The sequence below is a fragment of the Notamacropus eugenii genome, chromosome 2 (genome assembly GCF_028372415.1).
Source record: "Notamacropus eugenii isolate mMacEug1 chromosome 2, mMacEug1.pri_v2, whole genome shotgun sequence".
Lineage (NCBI taxonomy): Eukaryota > Metazoa > Chordata > Mammalia > Diprotodontia > Macropodidae > Notamacropus > Notamacropus eugenii.
This window is the reverse complement of record NC_092873.1, coordinates 220,132,491-220,156,405: the sequence shown is the minus strand read 5'-3', so window position 1 is coordinate 220,156,405 and position 23,915 is coordinate 220,132,491. Positions and strand designations below refer to the sequence as shown.

General features: G+C 37.0%; 1 protein-coding gene across 1 annotated transcript in view; it reads left to right on the top strand.

The window, feature by feature from the left end:
- Nucleotides 1–23,915, top strand: part of SGK1 (serum/glucocorticoid regulated kinase 1) — a 170,872-nt gene that overhangs the window by 14,669 nt on the left and 132,288 nt on the right. The window lies entirely within an intron of this gene.

Sequence of the window (23,915 nt, the reverse complement as noted above, 5' to 3'; positions counted from 1 at the left end):
TTGGATCTTTCGGCTTCACATATGCTGGATATAGACTACAGCATCTTTTCTCAATCATTTATTTTTATTTACATTAAATAATAAGACTTCTCTGAGCTATGACAACAGCCCCAAAGTGTAAATACTGTTTATGGTGTAATTACTACTATCAATGGAGTGGCTTTAATGTATTATTAAGGAACAAGGAGGATTAGGAACTCATGATGTCATGTTTCTGTATGATATGAAACTTACCTCTTGTATAGCCACCTTGAGTGTTGTGTGGCATTCTAAGCAAAGAATGAATCTAGAATCTAGAGAAGGAAAGCGATGGAATGCCATATTGTTAATGTAATATCAGTAATAGTCAGCATTTATATCATGCTTTACATATACTATCTCATTTGATCTTCACAACAACCTCCTAGGGTAGGTACTGTTATTATTCTTATTTTACAGATGAGGAAACAGGCTGATAGAGGTTGAGTGATTTTTCTAGGGTCACCTAGCTAGTAAGTGTCTGAAGCTGGATTTGAACTTAGTTCTTTTGAACTACAAGTCCAACATCTTAATCACTAGACCAAGCACATTCATCCTACATTTGATATTGAAAGGACATTGACAAGTTGACTGGGATTTAAGATAACTAGAGGCAAACACCCTGTTGTAATTTGTGAAACATTAATTATTATTAACATTTTTAAGAAGATAAAGGTAATTTAAAGGAAGCCATTGGTGTTGCAGTAGGTAGAACACTGAGCCTGGAGTCAGGAAGACCACTATTCAAACCTGGCCTCAGATACTTTCTAGGTGTGTGACCCTGGGCAAGTCACTTAATCTATGTCTGTCTCGGTTTCCTCAAATGCAATGGGGAATTATAATAGCATCTCTCTCACATGTAAGGATTAAATGAAATAATATTTCTAAAAGTGCTTAGCATAGGATAGAATAATGCCTGACATATAGTAGGCATTACTTAATGCCTAGTATAAATGCTTACTTCTTTCCCTTTTTTCCCCTAAAAGTTCTCAAATTACATTTTAATTTTCGTAACAGATCCCAGCCCCTCCACATTTTAAAGAGACAAGTTAATGGTTTACTGTGGACAAAAAAAATCATCACTTAGTGGCCATTTGCAGATTTATCAGGGCTGGTCTTCAGAAGACAGGCCTACCCTCACTACTGGTCCCCAGGAGAATCCCTTCCAACTTGGGATGATCAGCTAGTTTTGTGGATAGAGCCTTTAGAAAGCCAAGATCACCTCCACACCATAATGAAGCATCAGAGAAAGAATTAAGTAGAAAGCTGATACAGGTCTTCCTAAATTACTGTCAAAGCCATTCTGCTACATGGGGACATAGTCTATGAATCACCCATATCAACTTGGCTATGATTAAGAAGTCCTAACATTAAACAGACTAATGAGAAAAATGCTACATATGGATAATCTCATTCCAAAATGGGTTTGGTAGAATTTTGCCTCTCCTAGGAATCTGGAGAGTTTATACAGAGTCTAATTCATGGCAATAATTAATAGAATCTCTGATGTGCCCCTATGGTGGCCAGTGAGAGAAGGAACCAGCAAAACATCTTTAATTGTCATAGCAAGAAGAAAGATTCTATACTTTTTTATTCTCCCATGCCACTGAAATACAGGTTAGAAGCTGGAAGACCAAGGTGCTAGTCCTACCTCTGCCACTCTGTGTGACCTTAAATAATTTACATACCTTCCTTTATGAACATTTCCAAAGCAGTTAAATGGTGAGGTTGGACATAACAATGTCTAAGGTCCCTTTCAGTTCTAACATTCCATGACCAGAGACCTGTTTATTTTGGGGGGTGGGTTAATGTTTTTGGAAAGAAAAGGAGGGAAATAATTCAAAAATAGCCTCAAAAGACTACTATTCCTATTTAAGTATATATTAAGGCTTATTTTATTATATAGTACTCATCTTTATTTATATAGTACTGTAGAAAGGCCACTATAAGTGGACCCAAGAGACCTGAATTTGAATTCCAGCTCTCCCACTTATTTGCTGTGTGGTCATGGGCAAGTCATTTAACTCTTCCAAATCTTCAATTTCCTCTTCTGTAAAATAGAGAGAATACTTAACTCAAAGAGTTTCTGGGATGAAAGTGTTGAATAAATATGAACTACTTTGCATTTTGTTTTCCTTTCTCTCTCTGCCTCCATCCCTATCCAAGACTCAGTGGGGCCCCATCTAATGTTTCTCTCACTTTCCTTGTTTCACTGGGGGGTAGGAAACTGTGGGTCTGGAATGGTACATAGATGACTGACCAAAAACAAAGCAACTTTGGACAAATAAAACCTCTGCTTTGTCATCCAAATGGGAAAGAAAGGAGGTAGCTGTTAGAGTATTTATAGCCAGTCATGAAGAGCTTTAAGTTCCTCTGGGAAAAAAAAAAAAAGCCATTAATCCCCTCAGATGGTTCAGGGCAGCTCTATGCTCCCAATCCTTCATGCCCATCCAGAATTTTGGTCTCAAGGACAAGAGGTCAAAGTAAAGAACTCTTAACGGACCTTCCTTCCCACTCCCTGTGGGCCAGTACATAAGGTAGGGGAACCATGTTGTGTGTGTTTTCTATGTCAAGATTCTCTGAGGATCTACTATGGTAAAGACCCTGTTTTAGGGCCAATGGATCCGGGGCCTGTTCTAAGAGTGGAGTGCAGATACGTTCCCCAGAATCTCTTTATTATAGCAGGATTCAGGAGGGACTCTATCTGGCATCTCCTTAACGTGGGGAAATGACCCTCTTTGAATAGAGAAGAATAGGGAACAAGTAGAGGCTGTGGAAAGGATCCCAGAACCCTATGAAACTATCCTGCAAAATATACTTCCCAAACCCCTACCTCTGACAGGAATTCACCTTAGGCCTGAAAGGAATAAGCCTGTAAATAAAAACTAGGGGAGGCAGAAGGGAAATAATTATACTGAGAAACTACCTGACCTAAGAATGAAACATTAGCCACCCACAACTAGAACACTGCACTCATTAGCTATGAAGCTCTGACTATCAGTTTTCCCAAGTTAATCTGTATCAGATTGCATGTTAGTAAACCATTAAATAGAAGGGCCTGTATCATAACCTTTACATTTTGTACAGCACCTGATAACATGGTAATGCCTAATCAGTTGCTAATAATTCAAAACAAAGAATCTTAGAATCAAAGGGATATGGAAGAGGTCTTCCTAACTCAGGTTCAGCACCCTATCCTCTCTAACGTTCTGCTGTCCTCTACGGGTGAGCAAACTCCAAAGAAATTTAAATCAAATGCTCAGTATTAAGACAGCTTCAGAAATTGTTTGTAACTTGAAAAAAAGAGAATGCATTTTTTTAGCCACAGAATGTCACCTTCTTAACCCAAAGTTTAAAAAAATAGTCCTGTATTGGATAGAGAAAGCCTTAAAAGATCAGTGATCCTGGACTGGTTTTATAGTTGCCTGAATCACCCTGGACATGTGGAGAAACTTGTTCCTGTTTCCATTAACCATTTATTGATCTGGGCACAGGGGATATAAGGAGGCAATAGACACTGACTACTCCATGAGGAACTTGCTATCTATTTAAGGCATAAGCATATTTAAAGGGACGGATCTGTGATTTTCTGAACTTGAATGTGCCCTCCATTAATAGAGATAGAAACCCATCAAAGTCTGCTCACCCTGGCAGCCTCTTGTCCACATCCTTTCCATAACTTTGCTACAGAAGGTCCACTAGAGACCTTACTTTCTCTTGACAATGTGAGGATACCAACAAAGGATTCTAGCCTTTCATCGCCATCCCTTGCCTTTGCTACATGACCAGCCCATCTTCCCTTCCTATCATATATTTCCCTGATAAAATATTTTTCTCCATCTTCCTCAAATTTCCTCGCTGGTTATTTGTTGAAAGATGCTTATATCCATCATGGGGCTCTTCAATACCCTCTGGTAGAATGTTGGTATTTCTGGAAGGAATTGCCATTGCCAAATCATCTCGCAGCTCATGTATCCCTCATTTAATTCTCATTCCCTACTAAAATGTCAGCTTCTTGAGGGCAGGGACGAGCTTCTGTGCTTGCATTTTTATCCTCAACACTTGGGACAGCATGTGGCACACAGCAAACACTTCGTAAATGCTTTCATTCATTCATTCATAATTTCAGTGATAGGCGTATTTTATCTAATTGATCTTTCCTATGAAATTATAAGGCCAAACCAAAATAAATCATGATCCCAGGGCATTAACCTACAAGAAAATATAGAACAAATCTCCAATCCACAAACAAAAAAAGTACCCATTAAGGGCAAGGATGAAGAATATAAAGTTGACTATTGCCATGATAAATCATACATACATTGCCCTGATAGCATAGTAGAGTGAAAAGAGTACTAGATCTGCTGTCTACCACTTTTGAGTCTGTATCTCGGTTCTGGCCTTACTACTTCTTTGACCTGGGTCAAGCATCTTAACCTGAGTTCCAGATTTCTCATCTGTAAAATGAGGCGATGAGACCAGATAACCTCTAGAAGGATTCTTGCAAGCTTTGCATTGTTCTCTCACCCACTTTTTTAACAGCAACAAATTTAAGTAACAAAGATGATGAACTGCATGCCTGGAAAATGCTATTTAAAAAAAAACCAAACCTTAGTACTCTCATACTATACATCTTTTTTTTTTTTTTTAAAGAAGTTCTTATCCCAGGCCAAAAGTTAAGCAGAAGGCTGGAGCCAGCTGTCAACTCATTGATAATTTAGCCCTAGAAACTATGTGAAACACATAGAAATTGGGCATATGTCTTCTTGACCAAAAGTAAGCATGATTTTCCAAGTCTTATGCTGCCTTACTGAATTTACCCATAACTTTCATCTGGATCCCATCAACTGAATATTTTCCACCGATGTTCAAATTACTGAGCCAAGATTCAAAATCCCAGCCCAGGAATGTATCATAAAACTTTTGTTGCCTATAGGAGCAATGATGATTTCACTTGTGCACTTCCAAGCTTGATGCTTTGCTACCTCATTCTGTTTTAAGACTTCATTTTTAAAAGGGTATTTCATTTCTAGGAAATTGTGTTAAATCAAATGACATTTTTTCCCCTTCTGTTTAAAGCACAGTTTGAGGAGGGACCCAGATGACATCAATTATTGCCTAATTCAACTTGTTGAATGTATGAATGAACAAAACATTTATTGAACACTTAATATATACAAAAAAACAATTAGAAAAGCAAGACAATCCCTGCTCTTGAGAAGTTCACGTTCTAATGGGAAAATAATACATATGGAAGGTCTCAAACGCAAGTCAGATGGAAAAGTTTCATGCTCTTTAGAATGCCACAGAAAAACAGATGGCAATGTTTCTTCTTTAGCATTAATAAAATCATAAGTTTCTGATGTTGAACCGTTTCACAGTGTTAAGGACTTTGGCAGTGAGAACTTTCTCTTCTGGGTCTTCAACAGATATGACTGTAGCACCTGAAAGGGGCAGTTACCAAGCTGTACAAGGTTTCTTCCCAGGAGGCACTGGGCTGAAAACATTGCTGTTCTCAAGGTTCTTGGGTTCAAAGTTCTGGGTTTGAGGGGAGATGGTAATCAAGGTGATGGTGGTGATGATTTGCTTTGCTCAACATATACTGTCTCCTATCTCTCCCTTGGGAGCTTTGCTGTTACAGGTAGATTGACTTGTCTTCAGTGGCCATTACAGCTCGACAGGAAGCAGGATAAATGATTGGGGGGGAGGGGGCAGGTACTGCCACTCCCACTCCCAGCACTTCTATGTTAGCAGTTGGTCAGCAGTTGTTGCTGAGAAGATAGGCCTCTTTTCCATTAGGATTTGTCCCTTCAGTGATGGCTATAGGGTCTAGACTGAAAGCAGGACTGGTAGTTTAGGGTCTCTTGGCTCTTGAAAACAGCTGCTATCTCCATCAAGGTCTGAGGGGAGGTGGTGGTCAAGATGGTGGTGTTGGTTTGACTTATCTGACCTATGCAGACTCCTTTCTCTCCCTCAAAGTACCTTGTTGTTGAATAAAGGAGATTTTGGCCAAAACGTTAACTTATAGAAGTAAACATAGCCTAATTATGGCTTGGAATATTTAAGAGTGTGGCTATGCCTTATGATTAGCCCTTAAGACTTCTATTTTATTAAAATGCCTTCATGGTCTGCTCTTATTTCCATATGACTATATCTCACTAAATGTTCAGAAAATTGCTGCCCTGGCTTTCTCCGTAGTTGAATATAGAGGGTCTTCCTTCTGAAGATCTCAAGCCCTTTATAAACAACTGATTACTCTGTTTCTTTATCTGTCGTTATCCAATTATATCTTCCTTTTAAATTTTTGTTGTTTACAAAGTTTTTTTTTTAGTATAATTATAGTCCATGTGTATATAGTATGTCTAGTTCTCCTTTCATCATTTGTCTTTTCTTTCTGTTACTAATATTTTATCATTTTATTAACACACACATATTCCATTTTATTGTAGAACCACAATTAGTTCAACCCCTCCCTTACTGTTGGATGTATAGATTGTTTCCATTTTTCTACCATTACAAATACTGAAGGTATGATTTTTTTCTTTTTAATTGTATCCTTAAGATATATCCCCAATATTAGGTTTTTCATTGTTGCCTTGCACATTATCAGATTCCTCTCCAGAAAGATACAATACCTCTAACAATGTAATAGTGCACCTACTTCCTCTCAGCTTTTAATGATTTTTTTGCCAAGTTAATGAGAATAACTAGGTAGTAATTCAAAACTATTTTTAACGTATGCTTAGTATAATTAGTGATGTTGAGGGGACTTAATTAACATTTTTTTGTTTCTTATTATGTAAATTGGTCATATTCATTGACCATTTATATACTGGGGACAGAATATGGATATGTAGCTGAACAGCGATTCCTTTAGATAGTGTGGAAGTCAAAAACTTAGGCTATATTAATAGAGTAGTGGCTAGAATAGGGGAAATCATATTCTTGTCATATTCTGCTCAGAACAAGCTGCATCTGAAGTATTGTCAGTTCTAAATAACCTGTTTTAGGATAAGGCAGAAGACATTGAGACAAAGACAATGAGGACAGTGAGGAAGGAAAGAAATAAACATTTATTTATGGTTTACTGTGCTCAGGGCTTTATCAATGTTATCTCATTTGATCCTGATGACAACTCTGGGATGTAATTCCTATTATTATTTCCATTTTACAGTTGAAGAAACTGAGGCAGAAAACCACATACTATGAGGATCAATTGAAGGAACTGGGATAAAAAGAGGAGGAAACTCTAGAGAAAAGAGATATCACCCAAAAGAGATATCAGAGATATCACATCTATAAATATCTGAAGGACTCACATATGCAAGAGAGATTACATTTGTTTTACCTGGTCCCAGAGAATAGATCTAGGAACTATAGGTGAAAGTTGTAGAAAGGCAAGTGTAGGTTTGAAATAAGGGAGAATTCTCTGACAATTAGAGTTCTACAGAAGTAAAATTAATTGCCTCAATAAACAGTGAGTCCCTCGCTTACTGTAGAACTTCAAACTGGGGTGTTGCCTTTCAGACCTGCTAAAGAGCAGACTGTTGTTCATATGTGGGCTATGAGTTCCCTTCCAATTTTGAGAGTCTGTGAAAGGATATATAGATTCTGTTTACCAGGTATTTATCTGATATATTTTCTAAAAGCATTTTAATAAAATATATTATTTCAAATATTATTATAATGTGTACTTTAACAACAGAGACAATGAAACACTAATAGGTGAAATGACTTCTTTATATAGTCCAGAGGTTCTCCACATATTTTTGTGCCCTGGATCCCCATGGTAGTCTGCTAAAATCTGTGGACCCTATCTTAGAATAATGTTTTTAAATGAATAAAATTACGGGATTACAAAAGGAAATCAATTATATTGAATTAAAGTTATCAAAGCACTTTTTAAAACCATGTTCAGAGACCCTAGGTTAAGAATATTTGCATTTTGGTTGTGGGAAGTAAAACAGTTGATATCAGAAACCCCTCCTTTGGACCAGTGGGCCATCCTAGCTTTCGTATGTCTACTTTTTTCTTATTCATTTTCCTATTTTTCTCCCTTTACATGTCTGAGAATCATCCATTTCTTGCCAACAAAGGTCATAAACCTTGTGCCCCTCAATAGATAGTTCCTTCCGTTGATGTGACCTGAAAACATCATCGTACCCCTGTGTCTGTGTACTCAGCCTCAACGATGCGTCAGAGTGGGATTGCAGTGGAGAAATCATTATATGGGAGAGAGGGTAGACAGTTGGGGAGGGGAGGATAGGGCATCCCAGCTACTAAACCTTTCAAAACATTTATAGCAAAGGTACTGCCTTCTTAATTTTTTAGAAGCTTATTTGAAAGAAAGAAACCTTCTTCTTTAGGGAGGATTGAGGTATTGGATCCTTATGAGAATAGCTGCTAATAATATGTTTCGGTTCCTCTCTTTCAAAGAGAAACCCCAGGAGGGGTAAGAGGAAAAGCTGCTAAGCATACAAATCTTTTTCAGAAGTCAATGACTCCAATCCTTTATATGAAACTGGAATCAATAGACTTCCAAAATATTAATTGAGACTCTACAGATTCAGAAAAAGATTTTGAATGTTTAAATCCTTTATTAGCTTATCTTTCAAGGATTTGGCCACATGAAGGTATTTTACAAATCGTAAAGTGATATGGTATGTCAGATATAACTTATTATCATTACTATATTACTATTACTTTCATTATTATTAGGACTCAGCTCTGCCTTACAATAGGGTTTCTTAATTTCTGTGTATGTCATAGACCCCTTTGGGAGCCTGCTGAAACCTGTGAACCCTTTATCAGAATAATCCTTTTAAATGTATAAAAAGGAGACTGTGTTGAAATAAAGATGTAATTATTCCCAACCAAGTTCACAGGCATCCCTTTGGGGTTAGAGGGTCCATGGACTCCTAGGTAAGAACCCCTGCCTTAGTAGAATTACCCTTATGAGTCCTTAATAGTCCTATAGCCAACTTGGTTTGAAGGTTCTCTGAACCTAGCTATATCCTGACAGAAAAATGATAGATTCAAGGCACAGAAGGAGGCATACGTTTTCAAATATAGTCAGTGTGAGCATGTGGTTTACTTTACTATGCATCTTTATTATAAGAGTTTTGTATTTCTTTTTCCCAATTTTTTTTAGGGGGGGTAGGTAAAGAGACATAGGTGAAGGAAGGAAAGAAGGAAGGGAGGGAAAAAAGAGGAGTGGAGAGGGAAGGAGGGCAAAGAAGGAAGAAAGGGAGGGAGGGCAGTGACACTAGATAGAAAAATATATGGTAAGGAGTAGGTGTAAGAAGAGTGGGCAGAAGGGTAATGATCAGGTTATGAAAGGCATACAGAAGATTTTGTATTTGATCCTGAGGGTGATAGGAAGCCACAATACTGTATTGAATGGGAGAGGATATCATGGTCATATCTTTTAGGAAATTCAATTTGGCAACAAGTTGTATATTATAGACATCTGTAATTTCATGTATAATTTTCCTTTTTCTGTTTTATGTATATGGAAATGTCTATTTTATTTGGTGTTAAGTTCAGAATAAAAATAAATTGTAAAAAAATCTTAGTAGAGCTAATCCTTAGATAATGGGCATGCACTCACTTTTAGTCCATGGGAGAAGCTTATCCAACTTGTTGTAGGACCTGCCCAAGTTGAGGCTTCTCAGGCAGAGTACTCAGGAAGGAATCCAGGGTCACTTCCACACCATGATGAGGCATCAAAGGAGGAATTAAGTGGAAACCTGATAGAGACAAACAACTACCAGCCATTCTGTTGAGTTGGAACACTTAGTCTATGAGTCACTCATTTTTTCTCAGTCAGTTTTGCTATGATTAGTAAGTGGTAAAGGTGAATAGATTAACAAGAAGAAAATGCTATAGATAGTCTCATTGCAAATGGGTTAGTTAAACAAAGGCTCTGAATTGGGAGGGGGAGTTGGAGAGGAGTAAATGGTTAGTGATAGTGACACAAAGAAGGAAAAGCAGAAAAGAGCATCAATAGACAATTTTAAAATACCCAGAAGGGAGTAGCAAAAGTTGGGACAGACAAGCAGAGCAGTTTTGTTATTACCATATTAAATTCAAAATATGCTTTAAAACCTAGATATAATAGAAGTTCACAGTTTATAAACAATCTTCCTTTTCTGTTATTCATATATTGAAATCTTCATGTGTGTTAAGTTCATAATAAAAAAAGAAAAAATGTAAGTTAGGATGAGTGAAATTTTACTGCCTATAGGAATTTGAGATGTGAGCTTGGGAGCTCATGATGGTAATTGAAAGAATCTCTAATCTATAGCTTTATTGGCTAGTGAGAAAAGAGATCCGCAAATTTCTCTGGTTGTCATGGAAGAACAAAGTTTTATGCTTCACTCACCACCATCCCAGCTCTAATTCCACCAGATTGTTCTGTTAATGGATAGGATATTGCACTGGAAATTGGGGAAGACTGGCATTCTAGATCTGCTAGATCTGCTTCTGCTACCAATTTGTTGTGTAATCAATCAATTGCTTACTCTTTTACTTGGCCTTAGTTTCCTCAGCTATAAAATTAAAAACTCATACCATGTGATAATATTTTTTAAGTAAACTCATCTAGGCCAACGCATTTGCCTTGTTGGATCCATTGTATTAGATCTAAGCTCTTTCTGGTCTGTAGGACACTACGTGATCCACTCTGTTGATGTAATAATATTTTGCTCCACTTTTGGATACCCGTGTGCCTTCATACCAGGCAGACAAGTTTCCTAATATGCTGTGGTCATTCTAACCTTCATGCTTTGGCTCATGTTATCATCACCCTTCCTGGAATGTGCTTACCTCTACTTAGCTAAAGTTTACTCACAGTCATTGGCCCAGTTCAAGTCCCACTTCCTCTGTGAAATCTTCTCCATTTCCTCTGGCTCAGGCCAGGATGATCCCATCTCAAATCCTTTGGTCCTGACACTTAGCAGCACTTTTAATTGCTTCCTCATTGCTTTGGGTGCATTAGTTTTGTCTTCCCAGGATGGACAGCAAGATGTAGGGAAAAGGGGATTAGATTTGAAGTCAGAAGACTTAGGTTTGAGTCATAGTTCACTGTATGAATGTATTCACTGTATCACTATGTTGGGTAAGTTGGTTTTCCTTTCTTAGTGCCAGTTTCCTTACCTAACATGAGGAACTTTGGGATTCTAGGCAAGACTCAGTGGATGAATCCTAATCATGGAATCAGGTAGATCTAAATTCAAATCCCATTGCATAAACTTACTAGCTGTGTGACCCAGGGAAAGATATTTAACTTCTCTCCAAGTCTGTTTCCTTCTCTGAAAAATGAGGGAGTTGAACTTGATTACATCTAAGTTTCCTTGCAAAACTAAATACCATAATTCTACATAGTACTTAATGATTCATTGTGTTGGACGACTCTCTGATTATAAGTTGCTGTCCAAGAAAGAAATGGTATGGAGAGAGTTCCCCATCCCTCAAATTCTTTAAGCAAAAGTGGAATGATTACATGTAATTTACAATGCAAAAGAAGTTCTGTTTCAAATGTGGCTTGAATTAGCTGTTGAAGTTCCTTTTATCTGAATTTCAGATATTCTGTTAGTAGTCTGACATTTGCTTTATAAAAATAAAAATCATACTTTTACATTTTTAACACATTATACAGACTCCCACTATATTCCCAGTTCCCCTCCCCAAATGGTCAGGTAAAACATTAGAATGATTGTTGATATATGCTATGTTTGTATAGAACTGAATGTTGATATGATTTATAGAATGATTGATGATATATATAGCCTTATGCTTTAGTAATTTTCCACTTGTTAACAGGATGAATGAGTAAATTAGTATAAGTTAGTATAAACATTGCCCAGTGTTTTTATCTGAATTTCCATATTTTAAAATTCTTAGTTTGTATCTTTTTTCTAGCTGTTACAAAGCAATTGCAATTAATATTTTAATACAGTTAAATCTTTTCTTTGGTCTGACATTTACTTCCTCTGACTCTTCATACCTTCTAGCAAAAATCAGCAAGAAATGCACTGGATATATGACACGATATTTCTGATCTTGTGGACAAGAATGCCAAGACATGATGGCAAATGTCAAAAACAGAATCGGTATAGGAGAGAATGCAAGTCATTTGAGAAAGTGCAAGAATAGTTCATCTCTTGGCCTTCACTTGCTATTCTTATACCATTACAGGAGGAAAATGTAGTATAGAACAGCAAGTAGTTTGTAAAGTTCTTTGGTATTCCTGTCGGTATTGTCACATCCATTTGGCTAGGAATGGAACGGGCCATATGGAGTTGTCCTGTGATTTCTAGTTCAGATGTCTCAGAAGGCTTGAGCGGAGAAACAAACTATCCATCTCCTTCTTCCTGAATAATCAATATAATGTGTTCTGCATAGTCATAGGCTCAGTAGAAGATGAACAATTCGAAAGCTTCTACAAAATCTCTTTTTGTTGCTATAAAAGTACATTTTTTGCTGCATGTCATCCACATGGTTTCCCCCAGAGCAAAATGACTATCTTTCCCTGGAATTACATGGAAGTGGCAAAATCTGTAAAATCCTCTGGAGAGGAACTGGGCTCTCAGCTCACTGTCTTGGGCCTGTCATTTGTCTTTCCATTCTCACATTTCAGTCTGACAGATCAGTTCCCTCCTATGTGTCATCAAGGAGTTATGAGGTACTTGGTGGGGATGAAGATGACTAAGTTCGTGCTAATCAGATAATTACATCTGATTTATGTTTTCAGATTTTACCACTAATAGTTTTTTAATGTCCACGTTTCTTTGAGTTTCAGTTCCACACAAATTATTCTTAACTCCCAAATACAATAATTCACTCAAAGTTCATTTGTAATCTTGTTCCAGATGACTTGTTTTCCATTGTTTCAGTACCTTGTTAAAATCATAATAGAAATAATGCCTATAAATTACATAGGTTTAATACAGAGTATATTAATTTATCCTCTTAGTACTAAGCTAGGATCTCACATAGCCAAGGAACTGGCTGAAAAGCAAAAAAGTTCAATCAAATTAATTAGTTGTTTTGACCACACTTGAATGACAAGTTTCATGCCGTGTAAGAATCAAGCTAATTTAATTGATTTTCCCTCCTTTCTTTTTGCATCAGGGGGTTGTTTTACCAGCAGAATCACAGAATTTAGAGCTAGAATGGGCCTATAATCATCTAGTTCCACCATCTAATTTACACAGAAGAAATTGAGATCCACAATATATAGACTCTACCAACTTTTCTGCCTTTTCTTTTCCCTTCTAGACCCAAGTTCTACGATTTAGGGTGGTTTAACTAACAAAAATGAGGTTTCAGAGCTAAATAAAAAAGCATAGACACTATAGGCCATGCACTATGTGAAGATAATCCTGTCCTAAAGGAGTTTACTTTCTAATGAGGGGAGATAATACACAAAGGGAAGTGGTAGCCAGGGAGGCATATTTTGATTTGGAAAGTTATAAGGCTGATATGTGGAAAAATTGGGGGTCTATAGTACCAGAATGGTGGCTGGCAAGGAGATGACTTAGGAGTAAAGTATAGTGGGGCTAGATCCAGGCCTACATGTAGTGGATAACTGAGACAACCACCAAATTGGACGATAGGGACCAAGTGTGAGTTCCAAGGATAGAATGGTTGCATTCTCTGGTGCATGGTTTATGGTCTTAACAGCATGAAGTTGAAGAAGACATAACTGGGGAAGTAAAGGGAAATTTTGGTTAAGCCAGTGTATAAGCAGGGGCCCCAGCATACACAGGAGGGCCTGATGTACAGGTTCTTAGATCTGCTTTTCTAAAAGGAAAGCAACTTTTGAGGGGTCAACAATCACTTTAATCAAGCATATGTATCCTTCACTTAGTTCAGGGGGAAAAGTCAGCATCTGGAACTTCAGAGAAAATACAGAGAAATGCAGATCAATAGACAGGGTTTCCAACTATCTGATGGTAAGCAATACATACATCACAAATCAACAGACAGATCCAACTATCTGATCATACGTACATAGTTACAGAGAGAGAATCACCAACCTCTGGGTTTTCAAAGCTGGGGTGGGGGGGGCTCCTTAGCTGCTGCCCAGAGTCTTGTCTGGCCAAACAAACACCTCCAATGAGTAAGCCCCAAAGTAAAACTTCACCTCAGAGTATTTATACATTTTTCAGAGCCAGAGGGCATCACAACCCTGGAGAACCAGTGCATTAGAAATTAACAAATGGAATGGGCCTCAGCCAATCAAGTTTCCCTTAATGGGGAGGTCCATCAGTGGGTGGGGAAGATCTTTAACTCTCTAAGTAGCATTACAGTCAGGCTAGAGTAAGTCTTGTAGGTATGGATAAAATTACATTATTAGTAGATGATGCCTACCAGCCATAACTAATATATTATGGCTTTTGTTTTTCTCTAACAGATATGATTTTTTTCTTCAAATCATAGTAAACTTCACAAAGCTAATATGACAGGTCAAACCATGAGCCATTTTCCAAGATGTGAATATTAGAGTAAAAATTGCCTGGAATTTGATACTTTAGAGAATGAAAAATGCCTGTTCTTATCTTCCTTCTCTATATCTCTCACAGGCCAACAAATTATGGCACTTATTTAAGAGCACAGCCCAGAGCTAGAAGCAACTGAATTCTCATTATGAATCTGACAGGACTTGAATATATAGTTATGACCTTGGAATAATTATTTAACCTCATTGCCCTAGAGCCTTCTCTCATGTGTCAAAAGAAGCCCCCCTCCACCCCTGCCCCGAGCCACTGTGAAAAATGAATTGGCTTTTGCTGTGTTCCTAGAAAATGACAATATTTTGAGTGAGCACTAAATTGGAGCATTTGACCCAGCAAGTGACCAGCTTAAGTGATTAAAAGTAAGTTGTTTCCCTTATCAAAAGCTGAATAAATTTTGAAAACAAATTTTCATTTTTTTTTTTTAACATTTCATTCACATCCTCTTAATGTTCCATTTCTTGCTGGATCAACTTAGTTTAATGTTTAGCTTAGATATTCCTATAATGTTGCACCTAGCCTTCTATTTCGTTGTTTTTCACTGTAAAATAATGTGGGGAAAACCATGAAGTTGTTCCTCTTGTCATGATGGAGGCAGCATGGTGTGCTGGATCTGGAGTCAGGGATCTAGGTTCAAAAAATAGTTCTGCATTTTGAATCTGTGGAATCTTTGGCAAGTTCTTGACTTCTCTCAAACTCAGTTTCTTCATCTGCAAAATGAAGATTTAACCTAGCAATATCACAACTACATATACATACATACATACATATATACATACATATATATTTTTTATATATATATATATATATACACCCCTCCAAAAAAAAATCAAAGAAAGAAGAACCAATGTTTGCCAAAACATAACAGCACTTTTTTTTGTTATAGCAAAGAATTGGAAAGCAAGGGGGTATCCATCAACTAAGGAATGCCTACGTAAATTATAACACATGAATGTAAGGGAGTATTATTGCACTGTGAGAAATTTTAAAGGAACTGATTCAGAGAAACCTGAGTAGATATATTAATTGATGCAGATGGGAAGTGAGCATAATCAGGATAAAAATTTATACAACTACAACATTGCAAAGAAAAACCACCTTGAGAGACGTAAAAACTCTGATCAATGCAATGACCTATTCCAAAGCATATGTGACCGAGCAGGCAACTCACTACCTGACAGAGATCAGAATTGGAGGGACAGATTAAGATGCACATTTTTGGACGTGGCTAATGTGTTGATTAATTTTGCTTGACTATGCTTATTTGTTACAAAGAAGATGTTGGGTTTTTTTTGTTTTGTTTTGTTTTTGTTTTCTTTATTGGGATGTAGGATTTAGGAGAAAAAGAAGAAGAGGATGGCCACCAAAAAAGAAAGAAAAGATAAAAGATCATTATAGCATTTAAAAAAAATTATGCAGAACAGTAGAAGTTCAGAGGGAAATAGAAAAAGGATTGCTTTGAAACTAACATGTTGAATTTATTATCCTTTTTTGAATGTAAGCTCTATAATAGGGTTTTGTATTTTGGGGTACAATTCTCTTTTCCTATTCTATATTAAGGAAATGATCATGTTTGCTATTTTTCAAGTACAGTGTAACCAAAATAAATTCCTTTTAAGTGGAAAAAATAAGGCAGTATTAGGTGAAATCTAAAGTACCTTGCAACTCTGACACGCTATAATATCCATTAAACTAAGCTCCTTGAGAGCAGGGACTGTATTTTACCTTTCTTTTTATCTCCAGCACTTAATACAATGCCTACCACATAACAGGTGCTTAATAAAAGATTGTTAACTGACATTTCTGTGAAGTGGTTATAGAATTATTTTACTTTGAAATTAGTTAATGTAAGTCTTAAGTCATTCAAAGCTTTTATCATGCTGTGAAGCTTAAAGAAAAAGTATATTGAATCTTATTCAACGTACACTTACTTCCCAAATGAAAGACAATCACAAAAGATAGCTGATGTTTATATCTCACTTAAAAGGTTACAAAGTACATGTATTATCTCATTCAAGTTTCATAACAGCCCTATGAACTTGTCACTCCAGGTATTATTCTCTTCATTTAACAGATGGAGAAACTGAGGCTCAGGGAGGTTAAGTGACTATACCATAGTCATAGAACTAATAAATATTAAAAGCAGAATTGGCACTGGGGTCTTTCTCACTCCAACTCTATGAATCCAAATTCACCTCATGAAAAAAAAAATCTGTTCAATTTTATCTGTGTACAACTTACCTTCCATGTGAAGTTATTTCAGGAAACCTTCATGTAAGCCACAAGCTCAAGTGTGGAAAGATAAGGGTAAAAAAAAAATATATTTATCTATCTCTATATCTATCTGTATTGCTATCTATATGCATATATCTATGTGTATATTAATATACTTTTACCCATAGACATCTGCACATACAGATATACATATAAATCTATGTATAGATATCAATATCTGCCTCTATAGATGTATGTAGATATGTTAATGTAGACATAGAAATAGATGACTATGCAGAGAGATGAATTATGAAGCACTGTGAGTGATCTGATTTAGTCTCTCCTACATTTCCAAAGCAAGGCCCTTTTATTACAGTGTCTCAGAAAGAGCTTTTTTTTTTTGTGGGCAGGGTGGCAGTAAATGCAAGACTGAAGGTTTTTCTTTATTTGTTTCTTGTTGTTTATTTATTTTGGGGGGCTAGCCTTGAAAAAGCTGTCCTTAGAAAAACCATCTCAGGTTAGAGTTTAACATAAATTGAAGTTTAAAAGGATCTTTGTAGTTGCTATGTGTGTGCTTTTATATCTTTTGTTATAGCTTTGTTGATGACAATTTCTATGAATGGTAGTTTGTGAATGACAGCATGAAATGTAGTTTATTTCTTATTTCTCCTTGTCCAAATCACTCAGTCTTCCTTGGCAATCAAACCTCTTCAAGGAAAATTGTAATAGCACTTGGAGCCAGTTCTCCAGGCACCCAGCATCTCCAGCAGATACAGGGAGAAAATCCTTTAGTTCTCCCCCAATAGGACATCTGTAAGTTGATGGATGCTTTAGTTTTGCCGAGAGAGGAGTAGCTCCTGGTAAGCTGCCCTCTTTACGGTCTCCTTCAGCTCAAAGACTCATCACCTCCACCCTCCTTGTGGATTCAGATGTCTCAGGTGAGGACCAGACCAGCTCCCCAGAACAAAATGTCTAGAAACCCCTCAGTTCCATGCCAGAGTGAAAACTGAATCTCAGGTTTTTATGGTTTACATATGGAAATGATTTCTGGCTTCAGCGAGCTATAATGATTTCCTGCTCTCTTCTACATGATCTGAAAAAAGAAGAATGTATAAGAGCAAGCCCTATAAGAACTTGGATTCAAAATCTAGCTCAACTGCTTGTGTGACTTTGGGCAAGTCATTTCTCTTTTCTACATCTGTTTCCTGACCTGTAAAATGAAGAGGTTGGAGTAAATGATCTTGACAATTTGCCTTCCAGCTCTAAATCCTGGGATTCTGTGGTCCTCATACCACCACACCAACAGATGTTAGCTTTTTCCTCTGGTCTCCTTCAAGATCCAATTCAAGCACTACCTTCTATGTGAAATGTTTCCACCACCACTCAGCTTCTGGCACCTTCCCTTCAAAAAAACAAAACAAAACAAAACACTTTAGATTCATTTTGTATATACTCTATACTTACTTATGTAGATGCATGTCTCCCTGTTAGTGAATAGAGAGCTGGTCTTGAAGTCAAGAAGACCTGAGTTCAAATGTAATGGAAGCCAGTTAGATATCACAGGTAAGTAGTTGAGCAGAGGAGAGAGCATTCCAGGTAGGAGTGACAGCCAGAGAGAATGCCCAACTGAGAGATGGAGTGTCTTGTTTGTAGAACAGTCAGGAGGCCAATATCACTGGATAGAAGAGTACATATTGGGGAGTAAAATGCAAGAAGACTGGAAAGGTAAGAGGGGGCTAAATTATAAAGGGCTCTGAATACCAAACAGCATTTTTGTATTTGATCCTGGAGGCAATGAAAAGCCACTAGAGTTTGAGTAAGGAAGCAACACAACTAGACCTGAGCTTTAGGAAAATCCTGCATGACTAAATGAAGGTTGGATTGGCATGGGGAAAGCCTCGAGGCACACTGACCCACCAGCAGGCTATTGAAGCGACCAGGCAGCAGGTGTTGAGGGTCTGTATCAGAGTGATGGCAGTGTCAGAAGAAAGATTGGGGTGTATTTAAGAGATGTTGGAAAGGTGAAACTGACAGGCTTTAGCAATAGCTTGAAGTGGGTTGAGAAGAAAGGAAAAAGCAAGAGATAGTGAAGAATCCAAAATGATTCATATTTCAAGTCTGAGGAACTGGGAGAAAGGTGAGAGAGAAAGGGTTTAAGAGAAAAAATAATAAGTTCTGTTTGGGACATTATGAGTTTAAGATATCTACTGGAATCTAGTTTGAGATGTCTGAAAGGCAATTGGAGATGCAAGATGGAAGGTCAGCCAGAGAGATTGGGACAGGAAACATAGAACTGAGAATTATCCATAGAGTACTTGTCCATATCTCTCCATCCCTCATATGCATATACCTTTGCCCTTACATAATTCTATTTGTATATGTATCTTATCTCTCTATTAAGCTCTAAACTTCTTGAGGACAGGTTTGTTTGTTTTTTAAAATAAATCTTAGTCTACCTGATGTTAGTCATAATGCCTTGCTTTATATGTAGTAGGTTCTAAGGAAATATTTTTTAATTAAATTGAACTAAATTAATCCCATTAATCTCCCAAAGAGAATCTTTATTTCATGAATAACTTTAAGGACACAAGTGATATTTCCATCACTGCTAGTGATTGAAGGCAGGAGTTTCAGAAAAGAAGGGAAGAGGTGGTAAATAAATGACCACATTTTTAAAAATGATGTCAAAGAATGGGATTTTAATTTCCAGAATGGGGCTTAAGATGTAAAAAATAATAGGTTCTTGGACAACAAAGTAGTACATTCAATGTGGGTCAGGACTAATATATTTGCTGGAGACTTAAAGATCGAATCAAGAGAGCTTTAAATTGAAAATGGAGAGGTAGAGAGAAAATTGCCTACATACAACTTCTAGTGCATCAGTGGCAGGTAAGACATAGAAAGGGTAATATCATCACAGAGGGCCAGTAATTCATGGGAGGCATTACCCAGGAAGGTAAACAAGAATAAAAATGTCTACATAAAGATGGACACAGTACTATGGGTCATAAAGTACCCCAGAGATCTTAATGTGTGGAAGTGAGTTTGACCTATCAGGTATTACTAATGGAATATTCCTTTTCAGTGAAATAGGACTCATGATGGGAATATGGTCTTGGAAGGATGTACCTTATTTAAAAGTATCAAGTTAGATTAAAGACAAAAGACTAGCTTTTCCTATCAAGAAGATCTATTCATTCCTCTGAGGAAACCAATGTGCTAGAAAAGGAAAATGTAGTGGAGAGCATTTAGATGAGGATCCAAGAAGGAACAGAAGCTACATTGTAGTGAAAATAATAAAAAACAAAACAAAATAACCCTCAGTCAGAATGTGGAAATGGAGAATGAGTTTCAAAAGCAGATTAACAAATTGGCACAGTGACAGGACAAAAATTATGATAGTAGACTTTAATATCTGTCATGTTGAAGACAGATTGAACTTCTTCTTGGCCCCAGGAGTTACAGGAAGGCAAATTTTGGTTGAATGTAAGGAAGAACGTCTTAGCAATCAGAGCTATCCAAAAGTGGAATTGGGAAGAAATGGTCGGTATAAACTGAGATTCTTGTTTAAGTACAGGCTGGACTAGATGGCTTCTGAAGCCTGTTCTATGTGAGATTCTGTGATCTCTCTCTACAAAAAACAGAACAGCTGAAAAGTACTTGTAGATAATTTTGTACTATAAAGATAAAGGAAAAAAGAGGCAGAAGGTGAGGGTAGGAGGACTGTTATTCTGGACTAGATTCACCAACCTGGTCTTCCTGATCAGCAACAGAAATACTTGAAATGTTAGAATTTATATAGACAGGAAAGTAAAAGCCAAGGTTTCTCTCATGTGCGTTCTAAATTTTGACAGGAGAGATTAGGAAGAGTTCAGGAATAGATCATGAGATTCTTCTAATCTTATGATTTATAAGGGACATAGGTTTAGGAGGAATGGGATACCATTGGGATACCCAAGATTTAAATAGATGATTCCCATCAGGAAGAAAAGGGAGTGGGTGGCTATTTTTAAAGTTTAAAGAGATAACTCTCAACCCATTCAAACTTTAAAAACACATGTAAAAAGATAGATATAAGGACACATAACTATGGATGAATACAAGAATGTCACAATCCTGAAAGAATTTCAGAATGCACCAAAACCTCAAATGAGGGAACACTAGTGGTGAATGTTCAAAGCAAGAAACGAACTTTTAAGTTATATTGGTTACAAGAGAAGGTCAAGGAAGGATGATTACTGGGGTGGACAGAGTGATGGTAACAGGTAATAGAGAGAAGGCAAAACTACTTGACCCCTACTACTTTCTTTGCCAAAGGGAATGATATTTCAGCCTTGGAAGTATAGAATAAAAAGGTTTGAAAGGAAATTGAACTCAAATGAGGAGATGGTAAGAAAATACTGAGCAGCCTCGATTAGTTTAAAGCACCAGGCCCAGATAAACTACATTAGGATAATATTATAGAATTTCTGAGAACTAAGTGATTTCTTGAAAATTAAAATAATGGGGAAAAAGGAGAGATACATAAAGACTAGAGGCAGATAATGCTGTCCCAATTTTCAAAAAGATGTGTTCTTCAAATTATTAACCTATGACTTTGACTTGAATTTTAACATTTTGCTTGGAGCACATTATTAAAGGCAGGAATTGAGAGCACTTAAAAAGGGAAGCAGTGATAACTATTAGAATTTTTCCATGGTGGAGTAAGCTGCCTCAGGAACTGAGGAGTTGCCCATCACAGGAGGACTTGAAGAGAAAGCTGGATGACCGTTAGTTGGGGATGTTCTGGAAAGAATTTTTGCTCAGGTACATATGGCCTCTGAAACCCATTCCAACTTTGGGATTATTTAAGGAAAACATTTCTTTCAAATCATGGCTATTCCTGTCAAATGCTAATTTTAGCAAACTTGTTTTCCATTTGCAGAGAGAAAAGTAGCAAAGGACTAAGAATACATACAGAAATATATGAGTAAGAAAGATGTTTTAAAAATATATGTATATATTTAAAAATTTAGAATTCATTTTCATTTTTCTTTAGATTCCTTTCCTCCTTATTTGTTAATTTCTTTCCAAGCACCCTTATCCACTGAAGTCATAGAAATACATAACATTCAACATAAAAATAGAAAGTAAAAACAAGAAATGCATTGACTTGCTCTAAAACACATAATATCCTTCAAGGTGACTAGGCTTAGTGACTTCAAACACATAATTTCCATCTAATTACTAATGATTAGAGATAAAGTTGTTTCTTTTCAAGGAAAAGAATCCATTACACTCCTCTCTAGTGGCAAGTGATTATTATTATATTGTAATTATATTTTATAATGGCTCCATATTTCAATCCAAACTGCTGAAGAATGGGAAAAAATAATTATAGCAAGCAATCCTATGAAGAGCATGTCTAGCAAAATGACTGAGAGCAGAACTCTGGTTATGCAAGTTTGTGTGTGTGTGTGTGTGTGTGTGTGTGTGTGTGTGTGTGTGTGTGTGCGTGTGTATGTTTATGTAGATATATGCGCATATATGGAGGTGAAAGATAGACCTGTAATTTCATAGATTTGGGGATTTCTCAAGTTAGAAACTACCTCCATGATAAGGCTTAGCAATTCATAGTAACTTAGTCTTAGGGAGTTGCCAGTGATGCAAGAAGTTAGATAATTTGCCTATAATCACATAATTGGTCAGGCAGGAAACATATATTAAGCTTCTACTTTGTGCCAGGCACTGTGCTAAGTTCTGGGGATACAAAAAAAGGTAAAAGACAGTCCATGCTCTCAAAAAGCTCACAGTCTAATGGGGGATACATTTTGCAAACAACCATACAAACAAGATTTATACGGAACAAGTTAGAAATGAAAAGAAGGATGGCACTAGAATTAAGGGGCATTCAGAAAAGCTTCCTGCAGAAGCTTTTAGCTTTTTAGCTGGGTTATGAATGGAGGCCAGGAAACAGAAATCACGAGAGAGAGCAATCCATGCATGAGGAACACCCAGTGAAAATGCCCAGTTGGGAGATGAAGTATTTTGTTCAAGGAACAGTAAGCCAGTGTATACCAGAGACAGGATCTTGCTGACTCCAAGGTCAGTCCTTTATTCAGCAAACACCACAACCTCTCCAAAGCATTGGCTTTAAACTAATTTTGTGTTAGATATTTAGCATTACCTTTCTATGGATGCATGGATAAATGAATATATCAGAGATATAGCATTGTGAAGGACTTATTCTGTGCCAGGCACTGTGCTTAGCACTGGAAATACAAATACAAGTAAAAAGAGTGTCTGCTCAAGGAATTTACATTGTCATAGGTGAAGATAAGATATAAACAGGAGATTGAGCATGGCTAGCATGGGTATGTCCTCAAATGGAAGTTTTGAGGCAGGAACTCATCAATCAGAAGAAGGGGCTACAGGGATACAGGCTTCTGTAGAGTGAGCAGGCTGCTGGGACCAGGGTGGAAAAATTTAGTTAGGTATGGACCTGAGAGATGAATGAGTATGGGTGCAACCACATGAAACATAGTAAGGAAATATGTCAAATATTATAGTTCACATAGCAATTCTATACAGCTCCAAATCATGGAACCACCATTCTATTAGGAGACTTTAAATTTTCAGCAATCCTAAATAATTAGGGGTGGTAAGAGAACTTTAGATCATGTTAGGTCCTGAGTTAGGATTTAAGTTGTGTCAATGAAGATACCACATGCAGAGCATGGTAAATGAAACCCTTGCTTTCTGTCTTAGAACGTCATTACATTTTTTTTTTTTTTTTAGTTCTAGGTGTTTTAGGAATTGACAAACTAGTGGAGAGGCAGAGAAGAATGATCAGGGTGATAAAAGAACTGGAAATCATGCCAATAGATAGGGTGTCAGACTTGAAGTTGAGACCAGGGTTTTAATTCCTCTTCTGGCAACTGATCAAATATTCAGGGTGGGTTAGATGAGGATAATACCAAGGTTAGAAACCTCAGAGACCAGAAGAATGGTAGTGTCTCAAGGAAGTTTGGAAGAGGGGTAGGTTTGGAAAGAAAGTAATGAATTGTATTTTGAATATATTGAGTTTGAGATGAAGCACGATCCCAATAATGTCAATAGAAGCTGTGTCATAGTCAATAAGCATTTATTAAGCACCTACTATGTGCCAGGCATTGTGCTAAACAC